This window comes from Eleutherodactylus coqui, chromosome 1 (genome assembly GCF_035609145.1).
Source record: "Eleutherodactylus coqui strain aEleCoq1 chromosome 1, aEleCoq1.hap1, whole genome shotgun sequence".
NCBI classification, from domain to species: domain Eukaryota; kingdom Metazoa; phylum Chordata; class Amphibia; order Anura; family Eleutherodactylidae; genus Eleutherodactylus; species Eleutherodactylus coqui.
Genome location: NC_089837.1, coordinates 382,534,211 through 382,552,537, shown reverse-complemented (window position 1 = coordinate 382,552,537; position 18,327 = coordinate 382,534,211). Strand labels below are relative to the sequence as shown.

The following is an 18,327-nucleotide window of genomic DNA, read 5'->3' as shown; positions in this document are numbered from 1 at the left end:
GCAAGCCTTTAACAGCATGAATATACCGTAAAATAGAAACATAGTTGACTGATGGCAAAAAAATACCACATGGTCCATCTAGTCAGTATTTTTGTATTTCCTTTTTATTTTTCTCTTAGATATATGTTTATTCCAGACATTCACTTAAGGTTTATTTTCCAACCACAGCCGCTAGAAGTTTGTTCCAAGCGTCTACTATTCTTTCAGTAAAGTAATATTTTCTCACATTGCTTCTAGTCTTTACCTCAACTAATTTCAAAATCAGAAGGAAACACTATATATTGCAAAAAAAAATAAATAATAATAATTACCCTAGTAGAGACCCAAGACACCTTTCCCTTCATGATGTCCATATGTCCTATTGGGCAGGAGTTATTTTGCAGTGACAGCTACATTAACTAATTTTGGGAATCAAATCCTTTAACATCATAACATGTGAAAAGAAATTGGCCAATGTATTTTTTAGCTAAAAATGCACTGATATTAGAAACCTATCATTAGACTACATAATCTACCTCTACAGAAAGAAACACTCTGAAATGCATCAGTTTCATTGTATTGTGCAGTTTATGAGTGTGAGTTACAATTACAACAATAGTAATGTAAGGTTTTTACTGTGCTCTATGTCTTTTGATGTGTATGCTTTGTCTATGCTTGTCAGGAGCTTTTTAATTTGGGTTCCAGATTCTAAAAAGCAGTAATTTACAAATCAATCAATGTAACATTTATGAAGGTTGATGGAAATTACATTTATGGTTATGCCTCTCTGTTTTCTGCAGCAGAAATTCCCAGACTAAGTGGTAGTATGTGCAAGCATCACACAGTCATAGGGAAGGAACATCAAACATATGATTTGTCATAGATAAATATGTGGATAGCACTCCAATTAACGGATGGTATGATGAAATGAGTGGGGAAGGAACTCACCTGATGTGGAATGCCCATCAGATGACAGGCATCCACACCGCTGGTTCCAGTAGGCCTTGGGCCTCAGTCACACGGGCACATCGGCGCCCGTGTAACTGCAGGAAGGAGACGGACGTACCTGAAGACGGCCGTCTCTCTGCAGCGCCGGAGGAAAGAACATGTGACTCGCTTCATTTTCGGTCATGTGTTATTTCATCAGCGCTGGAGAGAGACGGCCGTCTTCAGGTACGGCCGTCTTCTAACTGTCAGTTACACGGGCGCATCGGCGCCGGTGTACGTGTGCCGATGCGCCAGTGTGACTGAGCCCTTACTTGTCGAATAGACCAGATCCCTTAGAGCGTCTTCAAAACACAGGGAGAGCATTGCAGGAAAAAAATGGGATAGTAGAATACCTCAGTCGTGGGAATGAAGAATACGGTAAAGTTTAGAGAAAATCTCTGTGCTGCAGGGGAATAGATATCAAAAAGAAATCAGAAAATCACTTACTTCATAGAGGAGTCTGATGGGTACGCAAGACTCCTTTAAAATCCAGGGTAGCCCATAATAGCCCGATTTCTATAACCATTTTGGATTATTATTGGCTGCCCTGGATTTTAAAGGAGTCTTGCCTACCCAGCAGAATCCTCTTTGAAGTAAGTGATTTTTCTATTTGAATATAAAGAAGAGTTCTATTGTGCTCCAAGCAAAAATGAAATGGGTTGTACTCACTCGGGAGAGTCGAGGAACCCAGTGTACACCGGGTAAATAACTCCCCCCTCTCTTGGTCCAGAAAGGCCTTGTATAATAATGCTGTAGGTCCTGCGTCCTATGCCAGGTATAACCAGGTCCACAGCCAATCCATGCGGTCAGAATGACTCAGTTTATTGAAGAAGTAACAGAAGGACTCTCCACCTGGGGAGTCCTATGTACATACAACGCGTTTCGGCAGAACAAGCCTTTTTCTATTTCTTTTTGATGTCTGTTGGAGTGCAGGAATTTTCACTATACTTTATTGTATTCTTCATATGATTTGTCATGGATTTGTACAGCAGATTCCATCTGAGTTTATTAAATGAAAATTAGCTAAGGTGTTAGGAATCCATTACGACCCATGTACTATATTGAAAGGAATTGTATTATGTAATAACATTTATATGCCCTGTAATTTCCTGTAAAGCCTAGGAAGGATGTGATTTGGGTTCTTCAGGATTGAAAAAAAGGGTCTCCTTTTGTCCAGAAATAGCACCATGTATGTCCACGGACTGCTTCTTGTATTGCATTTCAGTCCCATTCATTTGAATGGGAATGAGCTGCAATATTCAGTCACAGCTTACAAATAACTGTTCTTTGAAGAAAAAAGAACATTTCCTTTTTTCTAATTATACACAACTATTTTAACTTTAGTGTATAATACTTTATTACTTGCAAATTTTTAACAATTATATTTATAATAATATTATAACCCGAATGGCTTTGCACTTCAGTTTTGGTCTAAATGGGAGAAATGTACAACCGTTGGCTAAGAAAATTATATAGCAGCCATATTCTATGACGGATATAATGAAATTATATGCACTTTATCAATATACAGTTCACGTGTATACAATAAGCTCATCGTTCCATTGTTTAGCATGTTGATGGTACAAAGAATTTACAAGACATAATATAGAAACCATTATGAATGTATACATATGATATATCACTTATCTTTCTTCTGAGAACATACTATGAAATGAGAGTCAATATCACAGACACCAAGACCATCTTACTTGGTTCTTTATGTAAAATTTGTGTGACATATTCAATTTTGAATATAAATATTTTTAATATTATGTACAGAAAGGGCAAATTGTACATTGATTGTGATAGCAGGGTGTAGAAAGTTATCTCTAGCCATTAAAAAGTTATTATTTTCTTATTTTAACACAACGAGACCCTTGTAAAGTAATTCAAAGTGTAAATAAACCACTCTGATGGCACACTGTGATGTCACATTGCGTTAATGCTGTGTGCCATTCAGAAAATCGTTCAAACAAGCAAAACCATTTTAAACATGAGCCAACAATTCAACGACAAATGAGAATTGTTCATATCTCTTTCATCATTCAGTTTAAACCGGCGTAAAAATCATTGTTGGCTCGTTGGCTTCTCATTACGTTTAAACACTGATTGTTACAAACAATGATTTTCCTGTCTAAACAGGCTGCCCGAGTGTGAACGGGCTGGTGAGAAAAAGAGTGAAGCCCCTTTTACGTGAGATGACGGTCTGTCCCAGCAACTATCATTCTTCGTTTTTACACAGAAGTGATCATTGTTCAGTCACTAGAGGTGGAGCGGGCCGGGGATCGTTCTGCCTCGCCTGCCTCCTTTCATAGTAAACAGGTCTGCATGAAAGATCCAATCAGTCTTTAACTGTATGTGTTCACACACCACAGTTATCTTGCAAACCACTCAGTCTAACGAGCAATTTGCACGATAATTGTGCATTGTGAAAAAGGCTTTATCCATCTGTATTCCACTTGTGACTAGATTATTAAATGTGTATTTAGTGAGGTTTTAGTTGGAATTCAAAATAGGACATGCCATACATGTGCATGATTTTACCGCATATGAGAACTTCTTTAATAATGTTTCCACTTGAAAAGAACATTTGAACCTAAAAGTGACAAACCTTTAAGAGATACTGTAGGCCAGTACTTCTGAAAAGGTAGTAAACATGGGAAATAAATGTAATAGATACCATTGGATAAACTTGTTATGGCGCCTTTGGGAAAAAAGAACAGCTGCTAGGTTCCATTCCCAGCATCTAAAGCCCTGGACATCGTCTTTATTTATTACTGGTAATTATACATACTGTAGCAACATAAGATTTGCTTTGTGCTCTTTACCTGTAGGTATTCTTTGTTTGAAAAGTAGTTTCTTTCAGAAACGTAGTACATAGAAGGTTCCCGATTCCTCTCTAATACACATCAATCCTTGTAAAAATCAAATGATTCATTCATTTTACAATAAAATAGTGGAGGATGTTGGGGAATGTAGCATCATCATATATGCAGTGCATTAGCATTGACTCACCCGGGTGATTTCTAATTCCAAAACGTTTGACAGAAACCTATGTACAAAAGGTTAACATTTGACTGTAGTTCATGACTTTCTCCTTGAATTTTAATTGCTATGGGACTCCCTTCTTACAGATTTCAATATGCAGTGCATTCTATCATGTACCTAGTGTATTGTATTGCCTGTCTTAGCACGGAATATATCTTGTTATTGTGTTTCTTATATCCTCATTCAGACTAGCTTTGTCTAATATAAAATACTAGACCATAGTTTCTGAAAAGGAAAGAAAAAAATGACATTTTTAATCTGTTTTTACATGCCTTCTTCATTTGTCTTATCCTTCTAAAATGTGTCAATCCCTATCATTGCGATCAGATAGAACTAAGGTGGCAAAATTTGAGGGCTTGATTATTTAAACAGGTCCATGTTTCATTCAACAATTCCTTGTGTTGCTTATTCACTAGTTTGATTTTTTTAAGACTTCATTAATAAATGAATGAATCCCCCCTGGTCCTTTCATCCATCATTCTTAGTACTAGCTTAAAGGAAGAATTGCATTACAACAAACCCTGTCCATAAGTACTATAAGGGCATTGAACATCATAGAGGGGGATCGGCTCTTAGTGAATCCTTTCTATAAGCCAGAGCAGAGAACTGCTTCATTGGGGCCTTATACAATGAACGATTATTGTTCAGTTTATCAATGGATCATGTGATACTATGAAAAATAATTCATTTGCTTATCATTCGTCCTTTGAGTTTATGAATGCATAAACATTAGAGATGAGCGAGCACCAAAATGCTCGGGTGCTCGTTACTCGAGACGAACTTTTCGCGATGCTCGAGGGTTCGTTTCGAATAACGAACCCCATTGAAGTCAATGGGCGACCCGAGCATTTTTGTATATCGCCGATGCTCGCTAAGGTTTTCGTTTGTGAAAATCTGGGCAATTCAAGAAAGTGATGGGAACGACACAGCAACGGATAGGGCAGGCGAGGGGCTACATGTTGGGCTGCATCTCAAGTTCCCAGGTCCCACTATTAAGCCACAATAGCGGCAAGAGTGGCCCCCCCCTCTTAACAACTTTTACTTCTGAAAAGCCCTCATTAGCAATGCATACCTTAGCTAAGCACCACACTACCTCCAACAAACCACAAAATCACTGCCTGCATGACACTCCGCTGCCACTTCTCCTGGGTTACATACTGCCCAAGCCCCCCCGCCCCCACGACCCAGTGTCCACAGCGCACACCAAACTGTCCCTGCCCAGCCTTCAGCTGCCGTCATGCCACGCCACCCTCATGTCTATTTATAAGTGCGTCTGCCAGAGGAACCGCAGGCACACACTGCAGAGGGTTGGCACGGCTAGGCAGTGACCCTCTTTAAAAGGGGCGGGGCGATAGTCCACAATGCTGTACAGAAGCAATGAGAAATCCAATCCTGTGCCACCTCCATCTGGAGCTGCACACGTGGGCATAGCAATGGGGAACCTATGTGCCACACACTATTCATTCTGTCAAGGTGTCTGCATGCCCCAGTCAGACCGCGGTTTTTTATAAATAGTCACAGGCAGGTACAACTCCGCAATGGGAATTCTGTGTGCACCCACAGCATGGGTGGCTCCCTGGAACCCACCGGCTGTACATAAATGTATCCCATTGCAGTGCCCTGGACAGCAGAGCTAACGTCAGATTAAATGCAGGTGGGCTTCGGCCCACACTGCATGCCCCAACCTGACCGGGCATTTTAATTCATAGACACAGGCAGGTACAACTCCCTATTGTGAAGTCCCTGTGGACCGACAGCATGGGTGGGTGCCAGGAAGCCACCGGCGGTACATAAATATATCCCATTGCATTGCCCATCACAGCTGAGGTAATGTCATGTTTAATGCAGGTGGGCTTCGGCCCACACTGCATGCCCCAGTCAGACTGGGGTTCTTTAGAAGTGGACAGATGCAGTTACAACTCCCTGTGGACCCACAGCATGGGTGGCTCCCTGGAACCCACCGGCGGTACATAAATATATCCCATTGCAGTGCCCAACACAGCTGATGTAACGTCAGCTGTAATGCAGGTGGGCTAAAAATTAATTGGATTACACTGTAGGCGAGGGCCCCCAAAAATTGTTGTACCAACAGTACTAATGTACCTGAGAAAAATTGCCCATGCCCAACCAAGAGGGCAGGTGAAACCCATTAATCGCTTTGGTTAATGTGGCTTAATTGGTAACTAGGCCTGGAGGCAGCCCAGTAAAAATAAAAATTGGTTGAGGTGAAAGTTTCAACGCTTTAATGAGCATTGAAACGTATAAAAATTGTTTAGAAAAATTATATGACTGAGCCTTGTGGGCCTAAGAAAAATTGCCCGTTCGGCGTGATTATGTGAGGTTTCAGGAGGAGGAGCAGGCGGAGGAGGAGGAATATTATACACAGATTGATGAAGCAAAAAGGTCCCCGTTTTGGATGGTGATAGAGAACGATGCTTCCATCCGCGGATGCAGCCTACGTATTGTTTAGGTATCGCTGCTGTCCGCTGGTGGAGAAGAGAAGTCTGGGGAAATCCAGGCTTTGTTCATCTTGATGAGTGTAAGCCTGTCGGCACTGTCGGTTGACAGGTGGGTACGCTTATCCGTGATGATTCCCCCAGCCACACTAAACACACTCTCTGACAAGACGCTAGCCGCAGGACAAGCAAGCACCTCCAGGGCATACAGCGCGAGTTCAGGCCACGTGTCCAGCTTCGACACCCAGTAGTTGTAGGGGGCAGAGGCGTCACCGAGGACGTTCGTGCGATCGGCTACGTACTCCCTCACCATCCTTTTACAGTGCTCCCGCCAACTCAGCCTTGACTGGGGACCGGTGACACAGTCTTGCTGGGGAGCCATAAAGCTGGCAAAGGCCTTGGATAATGTTTCCCTGCTTGCGCTGTACATGCTGCCTGATCTCTGTGCCTCCCCTGCTACCTGGGCCGCGGAAATGCGCCTTCGGCCACTAGCGCTGTCGGATGGGAAGTTTACCATCAGTTTGTCCACCAGCACCCTGTGGTATAGCATCATTCTCGAACCCCTTTCCTCTTCGGGAATGAGAGTGGAAAGGCTCTCCTTATACCGTGGGTCGAGCAGTGTGTACACCCAGTAATCCATAGTGGCCAGAATGCGTGTAACGCGAGGGTCACGAGAAAGGCATCCTAACATGAAGTCAGCCATGTGTGCCAGGGTACCTGTACGCAACACATGGCTGTCGTCACTCGGAAGATCACTTTCAGGATCCTCCTCCTCCTCCTCCTCCTCCTCCTCTGGCCATACACGCTGAAAGGATGACAGGCAAGCAGCATGTGTACCCTCAGCAGTGTGCCAAGCTGTCTCTTCCCCCTCCTCCTCATGCTCCTCCCCCTCCTCCTCAACGCGCTGAGATATAGACATGAGGGTGCTCTGACTATCCAGCGACATACTGTCTTCCCCCGCCTCTGTTTCCGATTGCAAAGCGTCTGCCTTTATGCTTTGCAGGGAACTTCTCAAGAGGCATAGCAGAGGAATGGTGACGCTAATGATTGCAGCATCCCCGCTCAGCATCTGGGTAGACTCCTCAAAGTTTCCAAGGACCTGGCAGATGGCTGCCAACCAGGCCCTGTCTTCTGTAAATAATTGAGGAGGCTGACTCCCACTACGCCGCCCATGTTGGAGTTGGTATTCTGCAATAGCTCTACGCTGCTCATAGAGCCTGGCCAACATGTAGAGCGTAGAGTTCCACTGTGTGGGCACGTCGCACAGCAATCGGTGCACTGGCAGATGAAACCGATGTTGCAGGGTCCGCAGGGTGGCAGCGTCCGTCTTGGAGTTGCGGAAATGTGCGCAGAGCTGGCGCACCGTTCCGAGCAGCTATGACAAGTGTGGGTAGCTTTTCAGAAAGCGCTGAACCACCAAATTAAAGACATGGGCCAGGCATGGCACATGCGTGAGGCTGCCGAGCTGCAGAGCCGCCACCAGGTTACGGCCGTTGTCACACACGACCATGCCCGGTTGGAGGCTCAGCGGCGCAAGCCAGCAGTCGGTCTGCTCTGTCAGACCCTGCAGCAGTTCGTGGGCCGTCTGACTCTTCTCTCCTAAGCTGAGTAGTTTCAGCACGGCCTGCTGACGCTTGCCCACCGCTGTGCTGCCATGCCGCGCGACACCGACTGCTGGCGATGTGCTGCTGCTGACACATCTTGATTGCGAGACAGAGGTTGCGTAGGAGGAGGAGGAGGGTGGTTTAGTGGAGGAAGCATACACCGCCGCAGATACCACCATCGAGCTGGGGCATGCAATTCGGGGGGTGGGTAGGACGTGAGCGGTCCCAGGCTCTGACTCTGTCCCAGTCTGCACTAAATTCACCCAATGTGCCGTCAGGGAGATATAGTGGCCCTGCCCGCCTGTGCTTGTCCACGTGTCTGTTGTTAAGTGGACCTTGGCAGTAACCGCGTTGGTGAGGGCGCGTACAATGTTGCGGGAGACGTGGTCGTGCAGGCCTGGGACGGCACATCGGGAAAAGTAGTGGCGACTGGGAACCGAGTAGCGCGGGGCCGCCGCCGCCATCATGCTTTTGAAAGCCTCCGTTTCCACAAGCCTATACGGCAGCATCTCCAGGCTGATCAATTTGGCAATGTGCACGTTTAACGCTTGAGCGTGCAGGTGCATGGAGGCGTACTTGCGCTCGCGCTCAAACAGTAGCGCTAGCGACGGCTGGACGCTGCGCTGAGAGACATTACTGGATGGGGCTGAGGACAGCGGAGGTGAGGGTGTGGGTGCAGGCCAGGAGACGGTAGTGCCTGTGTCCTCAGAGGGGGGTTGGATCTCAGTGGCAGGTTGGGGCACAGGGGGAGAGGCAGTGGTGCAAACCGGAGGCGGTGAACGGCCTCCGTCCCACCTTGTGGGGTGCTTGGCCATCATATGCCTGCGCATGCTGGTGGTGGCGGCTCCCCAGCTGATCTTGGCGCGACAAAGGTTGCACACCACTGTTCGTCGGTCGTCAGGCGTCTCTGTGAAAAACTGCCACACCGTAGAGCACCTTGACCTCTGAAGGGTGGCATGGCGTGAGGGGGCGCTTTGGGAAACAGTTGGTGGATTATTCGGTCTGGCCCTGCCTCTACCCCTGGCCACCGCACTGGCTCGGCCTGTGCCCACACCCTGACTATGGCCTCCGCGTCCTCGCCCGCGTCCACGTCCTCTAGGCCTACCCCTACCCCTCAGCATGGTGTATTACCAGTAGTGCAGAAACAGAACGCTGTAATTAAATGTGCCGCTTATTGGCCTGTGGTTGGAGGCTGACTTCGCTTACGGAACGCCAGGAAATAATTTTGCGCAAGCCTGCTGTAACACTTAGCTGGCTGCGTATGAATTTGGAGAACTACTACACCCAGCACAGACCCAGAACACTGAGGACCCTCACAGGCAGCCCAAATAGATTTTTTTCCCCAAATTTTTTTGCAAAGGCCCACTGCCTATATTCAATCAATATGTCTTCTGTCCCTGCCTAAGCGCTTCTGGCCCTGGAGTATGTCAAAGAACTGCAGAGTGTTGCACTGTGAACTGCAATACAGCGGTGATTTCACAGCCCAGACAGAGCCAGGAAATAATTTTGCGCAAGCCTGCTGTAACACTTAGCTGGCTGCGTATGAATTTGGAGAACTACTACACCCAGCACTGACCCAGAACACTGAGGACACTCACAGGCAGCCCAAATAGATTTTTTTCCCCAAATTTTTTTGCAAAGGCCCACTGCCTATATTCAATCAATATGTCTTCTGTCCCTGCCTAAGCGCTTCTGGCCCTGGAGTATTACTGCAGGGCGCAATGCTCTGCACGGCCGATATACCAAAAAAAAAAAATGTGCAACACTGCAAAAAACAGCCTCCACAGTACTGCACACGGTTAGATGTGGCCCTAAGAAGGACCGTTGGGGTTCTTGAAGCCTAAAATACTCCTAACACTCTCCCTATAGCAGCTCCAACAAGATAGCACTTTCCCTCCTCTATGTCAGAACGCATCTGTGGCGAGCCGCGGGAGGGGCCGATTTTTATACTCGGGTGACACCTGATCTCGCCAGCCACTCACTGTAGGGGGGTGGTATAGGGCTTGAACGTCGCAGGGGGAAGTTGTAATGCCTTCCCTGTCTTTTAATTGGCCAGAAAAGCGCGCTAACGTCTCAGAGATGAAAGTGAAAGTAACTCGAACATCGCGTGGTACTCGTCACGAGTAACGAGCATCTCGAACACGCTAATACTCGAACGAGTATCAAGCTCGGACGAGTACGTTCGCTCATCTCTAATAAACATCAAATAGCAATCAGCCCATGTAAATAGCCAGCTGTTCACCTATGAACAACTGCTTGTTTATGGTGAATGGAGGTGGGCAGCCAGAAGTGATCTCCAGCCCACTCTGTCTCCATTCACTGAACAGTTATTGTATTTTAAGATAAGAGCGGTAATCGTTGAGATGACTGTTGGCACTCAAGTGCCCAACAATCATCCCATGTAAAAGGACCCTTAGAGAATGGCTTATAGGGGTAATCCAACACTAAAAAAATGTAAAAACAGCTGCCATAATTATAAAGCAAAAAATAAAAATAAACAGTATTGACCTCTTGTTTCCCCCAAGCAATCCAGTGCTCGAGCTTCCACAGTCTTCATTTACGAGCAGCCAACATGTGACAGCTGCAACCAATCAGTGATCGCAGCTATCATGTGCAGCACTACTGGATCAGCGCTCATCGATGGGAGAAATAAAGCCAAGAGTACAGCATTAAGTCAGAATCCGAACCAATGGTGTGGATTTTGACTCCGTTTTGGATTCGAAAATGCTGCGGGATTTGCAGTGGAATTTTTCACTTTGGAAATTCTGCAGCATTTCCGCTATGCGTAATCATACCATAAAAACACCATGTCACTTTACAAAGCTGGTATTGTTATACATCTCAGCAAGGATATATAAAAAACCTACACAAGCCAAATGTCTGATTCTAGTTAACTCACAATCCCAAAATTTGTGACAGGAATTATTTTCTCATATTTTCGGCAAGTTTCTATTAGCACTCTTTTCCCTCCTTCCCCATTTCCAGTTCATTATATTATGTGCTTACCTTCATCCATTGTCTCATACTGGACTCTCTTGATTTTTATTTTAATTATTTAGTTGGAAATATTTTTACCTCCTACTGCCATCTATAAACATCTCTATGATCTGCTAGATCCTTTTGATAGGCATGTTGGCTCTTACTTTACTATACAGTATTTCATTCAGTTGTTCTTGTTTGTTAGGTTAATATTGAACTAGTTCTCTTTCTGACATTGCCTTGACTTCCTCTGTAAAATTCAGTTCTGATTTATAATCTTCTACATAAAGAATTTGCAAAACAATTAGAGATTTACAACAAAGAGGTTAATGCACTTAGTGCTCATAACAAAACTTGAGTGGTACAGTTAATATTCATCTGTGAAAATGTACTTACAGTACGCCTACGAATCTGCACGCCCCAACTGAGCAAGTTTATTGTTGATGTTTCTTTTTGCTTATTTCAATGCATTGACTTACATGCACATAATTGAGTTTAGATATAGCAAAGACCTTTAGTTATAATTAGTAACTAGACTGTAATTTAGTTACAAATTATTATCAAAGTAGAGAACGTGTTAGTTTTAAGCTCTGAAATTATAGTGTTTTCGAGTATCTAGACACAGTCTTAATACAAATGCAGATCTCTGTTAAACTTGGCATTCCTCCGCATCAGTATGACACTATCATATTTTAGTACCTCTCATTTAATTTATGTAGACATTTTGTACTACATATTACATCAACTTTATTCTCTTTCTGGTATTCATAACACTCCTGGAAAACATATTAGGTATACCTTCATTTTGCTGAAGATTTCAATTATAGTCTCACCTTCAGTATAAATTATATCAGCACTTAAAGACTAAGCATAAAGCTTCCGAAGGAAACAAAGAGCATCACATTTGCAAGTGAGTAAATTCAATAAAAGAAACTTAGTACTGAAAAAAAAGAAGAAGAATGGATTAGGTACCACATTTTTCTGTATTGACTGATGGCGCTAAAATAATCCATGTGCACTAATCAGAATAAGGCCCATTTAGATGCAGTGATTATCGCTCAAAATTTGCCCAAAAGCCATCTTTTGAGCGATAATCACTGTGTCTAAACGCACGCCAATCGTGCACTTTTCGTGCGCTAATTGTTTATCACTGACTTCAAGCCAGCTTAAAAATCATCATGTGGTCTTATCAAACCGCATGCTGAGTTCTTTGTCGGATAGTGCTGATAGTATTCTTTCAGCTGCAGACCTGCTCGAGAACAATGCAGCTGAATGCAGATAATAGACCTCCAGCTGTTATCTGTATTCAGCGAAAGGCTTAATTTGCATGCTAATAAGCTACTAAGTAGCTGAGTAGCTACTTAGTAGTTTATGCAAAATGATCGCTCAAAACTGCCATTCAAGTAATCTTTTGAACGAATTTTGAGCAATCATCTTTCCGTGTAAATGAGCCTCAGGGCTTAGTCACACGGGCGTATTGGCGCCCGTGTTACTACAGGAAGGAGACGGCTGCACTTCAGGATGGACGTGCCTCTGCAGCGCCGGAGGAGAGAACATGTGACCGGCTTCATTGCCGGTCATGTGTTCTTTCTTATGCACTGCGGGGAGTCATCCGTCCTAATGTACGGCTGTCTCCTTCCTGCATTAAGAGCACAGTCACACGGGCGCATCGGCGCCCATGTACGGGTGCTGATGCACCCGTGTGACTAAGCCCTTAAGTGACTCCTAATCCTACCATAACTCTTGACAGCAGACATGGTTGCCCCTTTTATCGCTTTGTATGAGTTATGGAGTAGTACTCACTGCATTTTGTTTTAACATTGAAATGCAGAGCATAGAGGTGGCTAACAGAAACTACATGTCTCCAATGCAGAAAACTGTATATATCCCTTCCACATGTTTTCTCACCATTTCTATTAGCTCTCGTAAGTAAATTTGACTAGTCTAAGTCTAATATTTTCAAAATAAATATATCAAAATATACTGCCATAAAACTCACACTGGACCATCATAACCATCCAGTTTTTAATTACACTGGCCACACTATTTCTTTCTGCCAGGATCAGCAGACATGCGTCCACTGTGGACACATTGGTTTGACTTTGGGCAAAATCCAGAGACGCCACCTGAAGAACCCCAGTCTTCACCCTTTAACCCCACCAATAAGAACTTTGCTCTGAGGTTCTCCAGGCCATTACTCTGGAAGTAGTCACGGTACAAAAGGGTTAACTTCGCTTAAATGTAACTTTTACTTCCCTCAAAGTTCTTCAGGCGGCTTATTTGTCAATTACTTGATAAGCAAAGTACCATGGTTTTGGCAACTACTGAATTTTACCTCTCTTTTCCAAATGAAAGACATGCAACCTCATGGAGCCCACGGACTATAACACACTTTTGACTACCCTGACAACCCTTACATATCTCAAGTTATCTTATTCCAGCAATGACTAACCCCTTCAAACATATACTGTACATACCCCATACCAAATTTATCTAATCAGTATTAGCTATGTGGAAAGATCAGGGAACCTTCTCCTACACATATAGTTGTATTGCCTTCACATTTATACATTTTGGAAAAATATCAGAGAGATCATTTGGAAGGATGCAAGGTCGTAACCCTCTAACATCTTTCCATCCTCCTTCTCCCTATGTTCTCTACGTCCTCACAACAGTCAGACGCCTTTTTTATGATAGAAATTACCTAATCCCATGACTATTACAGAAAGATTCTCAGAATTATACCATATACAGTCTATTAAAGATCTAGAACTACACATGGTGGCAGTGGTGCAACATTACCTCTGCCCCCAAATACTGGTCCTTCTCTTGACAGAGTTCATTTGCTTTTTTCCCATGCTCACTAGAATATGTAACTGATTTTGGTACAGTTTTTTTTCTTCTCTGTCTTCCTCCTAATAACAAGACCATACATTTATTTTTTACTATGGCTTTTCTGGCTGTCTTCAACCATCCACTTATATGTCCTATGTTTTTTATTGAACTGCGCTATCACAGTGTACAGATGCATTACTGTTTATGCAGGTATATCCCCTCATTAGTTTGTCTTCATAAAGAAAATGTATCACTTAGTTTTTTACCAATGATAAACAAGGTTCCAGAAATATTTCATTACTTTTCCTAATTTGGTTTTTATTTTCGGATTGTTGATGCTTTATTTCTTCTACATCATTTTTGGTGAAGACATCTTGTCGGAGTTACTGCTCTACTCTGTTAGGGTGCATTCACAAGAGCGTGTGCCGTACATAGGTGCGCAGAAAACCGTGCACACACGTACCTGCACAAACACGTGTGAATGCAGGTCCATGCACATTGCCTTCAATGGGGCAACAACTGCTGCCGATCCACATGGAAGGTAATGGGCTGCTGGCAACACCTGCAGTGATTTACGGGGAAGGGCTTTAAATAGAAGCCCTTCCCTGAAAATCATTTCTGTTTGTGTAAAAAAATAAGTAAATTTAAAAAAAAAAATATATATATATATATATATATATATATACTCACCTTTCCACCGCTGTCACAGTGATGAATGCCAAGGGGACTCCCCCCAGGGAGCAAAGAATCCCCTGCACAGCTGTCACACCTGTGACAGCTGTGGCAGGGGATTCTTTACTCCCCACGAAGATGAAGACATCCTCTGCTATAGCTATCACAGGTGTCACAGTTGGAAAACTCTAACCACTTTTTTAAAAAGTACGTGTAACATATGGGAGCTGCCCCTGATTGGTCCCGCTGAGCCAATGAGAGGCAGCAGTCACTCACCCATTCATGAATTCATGAATGGGTGTGTGAGTGAAACCTGCCTCTGATTGGTCAGGCTGTGACCAATCAGAGGCAACTCATTCAGCAGGTGGGGATTTTAAAGCCCCGCCGGCTGAATAGTGCCAAGAAGCAGTTCAGGAGAACTGACAGCGGCCGCGGCAGAACTCCGGCTGCAGCGGAAAGGTGAGTATACAATTTTTTTTTATTTTAACACATTTTAGGATGAATTGCAGGGAAGGGCTTATATATTTAAGCCCTTCCCGGCAATTCATACCGGGCTCGCCCGCAGCGCATTGCTTTCAATGGAGCTGGCTGTATTGCCGTCTCCATTGAATGCAATGCGCTGGACAGCTCCGGCCCGTTTCTAATGAAACGCGGCTAGGAGCAGATTTTCGGGCGTTTTTTCAGCCGATTTTTCGGCGCCGGTCACACGATTTGCGCATGCGCATCCGTCATGCGATGCGCAAATCGCGCGAAAAAACGCCCGTGTGACTAAGGCCTAAGACAGGCAACGTTTCGACCAATTATGGTCTTTATCAAGCCGCTTATCTTATGAAACAAGGCGGTAAATCCTGGAACATGGACTTACCGCCTTGTTTTTATGATATTCTGAAGCACCTGCTATGCTGCCACCTCCTTTTTCCATTTGATCAGCCTTGATGGTTGATGGTCTACAACCTGAGGTTGGCTTGGCATGTTTTGTGCAGTTTAGACGCATCTTCTTTCTCCTCCCTCGGTTTGGCTTGGCCTTCTGGGATGGATCTGAGTGCTGCTGACATACCAAATCTCTGAATACTATATAAGGAGAATGGTGGATGGAGATATCTTGATGTTTGTATCAAATTCATCTCAAATATGAACCCATTTAAGCAAGCGAACTAAGTGTGTGTGTGATCATGCCATTTCTTTCTTTGATGTTTATTTTATTGATTTTATAACAAAAAATGCATACAGTAGATTATGAGACATGTGATCATAAAGTGGTTATAGTTTTCCACATAACAATAATATCATTAGGTTTTAATGTTGACCATATAATTACCAAAAGGTAATGAACTAGGAGTCCAAGCCAGAAACATAATTGTAATTCAATGTTGTAGAGTTTTTGTACAAAATCTTATTCTGTCTGTATTATTAAGTTTGCTGCTTGAACTTGGCTATCTAACACCAAGTAACAAACACTGAATAAGAACAAGACTGCAAGTTGTATATTATGAGTTATGGTCCATAAAGTATGACATTTGGAAGGTAGAGTGGTTCATCTGTACTGTTATAAGGAGGTCAGGTAGAAATAGTTCATATATAGAGATGAGCGAGCATACTCGTCCAAGCTTGATGCTCGTTCGAGTATTAGGGTGCTCGAGATGCTCGTTACTCGAGACGAGCACCACGCGGTGCTCGTCTCGATTAAACGAGCACTGACCATTGAATTCAATGGAGCCGGCAATACAGCCGGCTCCATTGAAAGCAATGGGCTGCCGGCTAGCGCGGGATGAATTTTCGGGAAGGGCATAAAAATATAAGCCCTTACCTGAAAATCATCCTAAAATGTGTAAAAAAAATATATATTCACCTTGTCCCGGCAGAACAATATTAGCCCATTGAATTCAATGGAGCCGGCAATACAGCCGGCTCCATTGAAAGCAATGGGCTGCCAGCGATCGCACAATGAATTTTCGGGTAGGGCTTAAATATATAAGCCCTTCCCTGCAATTCATCCAGAAATGTGTAAAAATAAAAAAAAAATATATACTCACCTGGTCCCGGCAGACGGAGTTCATCTGCAGCCAGCTGGCAGTTCTCCTGAACTGCTCTCTGTAGTATTCAGCAGCCGGGCAATTAAAATCCCCGCCTGCTGAATGAGCTGCCTCTGATTGGTCACAGCCTGACCAATCAGAGGCAGATCTCACTCACACCCATTCATGAATTCATGAATGGGTGAGTGAATGCTGCCTCTGATTGGCTCAGCACAGCTCTCAGCTGAATGACAGCAGTTCAGCACCACAGTGCAGGGGACAGCAGGAGAAGACGCGGCTGTGCCCCGGCAGCTGAAGGGAGGTGAGTATCTATTTTTTTTGTTTTTTAAATCACTTTTAATTCATTTCCAGGGAATGGCTTATATGTAAAGCCCTTCCCTGAAAAAGAATTCAGGTGTGCCAGCGGACCATTGTCTTCAATGGAGTCGCTGGCAGCAGCAGCGGCTCCATTGAAGAGAATGCCTGCATTTTTATTCTTTTTTACACTAAAATCTTTCTTTTTCAGGTAAGGGCTTATATTTTTAAGCCCTTCCCGAAAATTCATCCCGCGCTCGCCGGCAGCCCATTGCTTTCAATGGAGCCGGCTGTATTGCCGGCTCCATTGAATTCAATGGGCTAACATCGTTCTTCTCTGCCACAGCTGTTACAGCTGTGGCAGAGGAGAACGATCGTTATGCTGACGGTTGGGGGGGGGGGGGGGTTGTCTCACTCTTGCCACTATTGTGGCTTAATAGTGAGACCTCGGAGCCCGAAATGCAGCCCTGCATGTTGCTCCTCGCCTGCCCTATCCATTTCTGTGTTTTTTACATGACTTTGGTGATTTGCTAAGATTTTCACAAATGAAAACCTTAGCAGAGCACCAGTCATATACAAAAATGCTCGAGTCGCCCATTGACTTCAATGGGGTTCGTTACTTGAAACGAACTCTCGAGCATCACTGAAAATTTGACTCGAGTAACGAGCACTTTTTGTGCATTTTGGTGCTTGCTCATCTCTATTCATATACAAAACTTTTACAGATTGAGGTGGAATATTAGGATACCAAATACCTCAAAACCCCAAAGTACATCTTATGGAAGCTAAATTACAAGTGTCTCCAGGGAATTTGAACCATTTTGACCATTGCTTTTTAAAATTTGGATAGTTGATCAAGTCTAGATGTTATCAGATACTCCATTAGATAGTTATGCTGGACTATCTGAAAAATTTCAGTTAGTGAAGGTAGTTCAGGGCCTCTCCACCTCCTGGCTATAGATGCTCTGTTGCTGTTAAAATATGGGAGGTGATGAGAAGATCCGGGACATTATAGTTCTCCAATCCCAACGACAGAAGGGCAACCTTGGTATTTTGTTTTGGAGTATTATGTTTAATGCATTATAGATTTGTTCCCAAAATGCTTTAAGAGGGGGACACAAAACCACCATATATGCAACAATGTGCCCATGTGATGGTCATGCCATCTATTTCAAGAGCAATACATCAGCACAATGAAATCCTCATTAAAAGCTGTTTGTGGCTGCTTTCAGACGAGCATACTCTAGCTCCATATTTGGCCCACGTTTTTGCAGACTGTAATACAGAGCTAATGTAAATCTATGGATCTATTCCTATAGCTGTATTTTTCAATATTGTTTTTTTACAAACACAACATAACCTATTTTTTGCATTTCTGCCTCTTTATTGCTAATATTTTCCATTGGATCAGTATTTGCCAAGCAAAAAATTAAAATATAA

General features: G+C 43.8%; 1 protein-coding gene across 1 annotated transcript in view; it reads left to right on the top strand.

The window, feature by feature from the left end:
* The window catches only part of GABRB3 (gamma-aminobutyric acid type A receptor subunit beta3), a 169,822-nt gene that overhangs the window by 101,729 nt on the left and 49,766 nt on the right, over nucleotides 1-18,327 (top strand). The window lies entirely within an intron of this gene.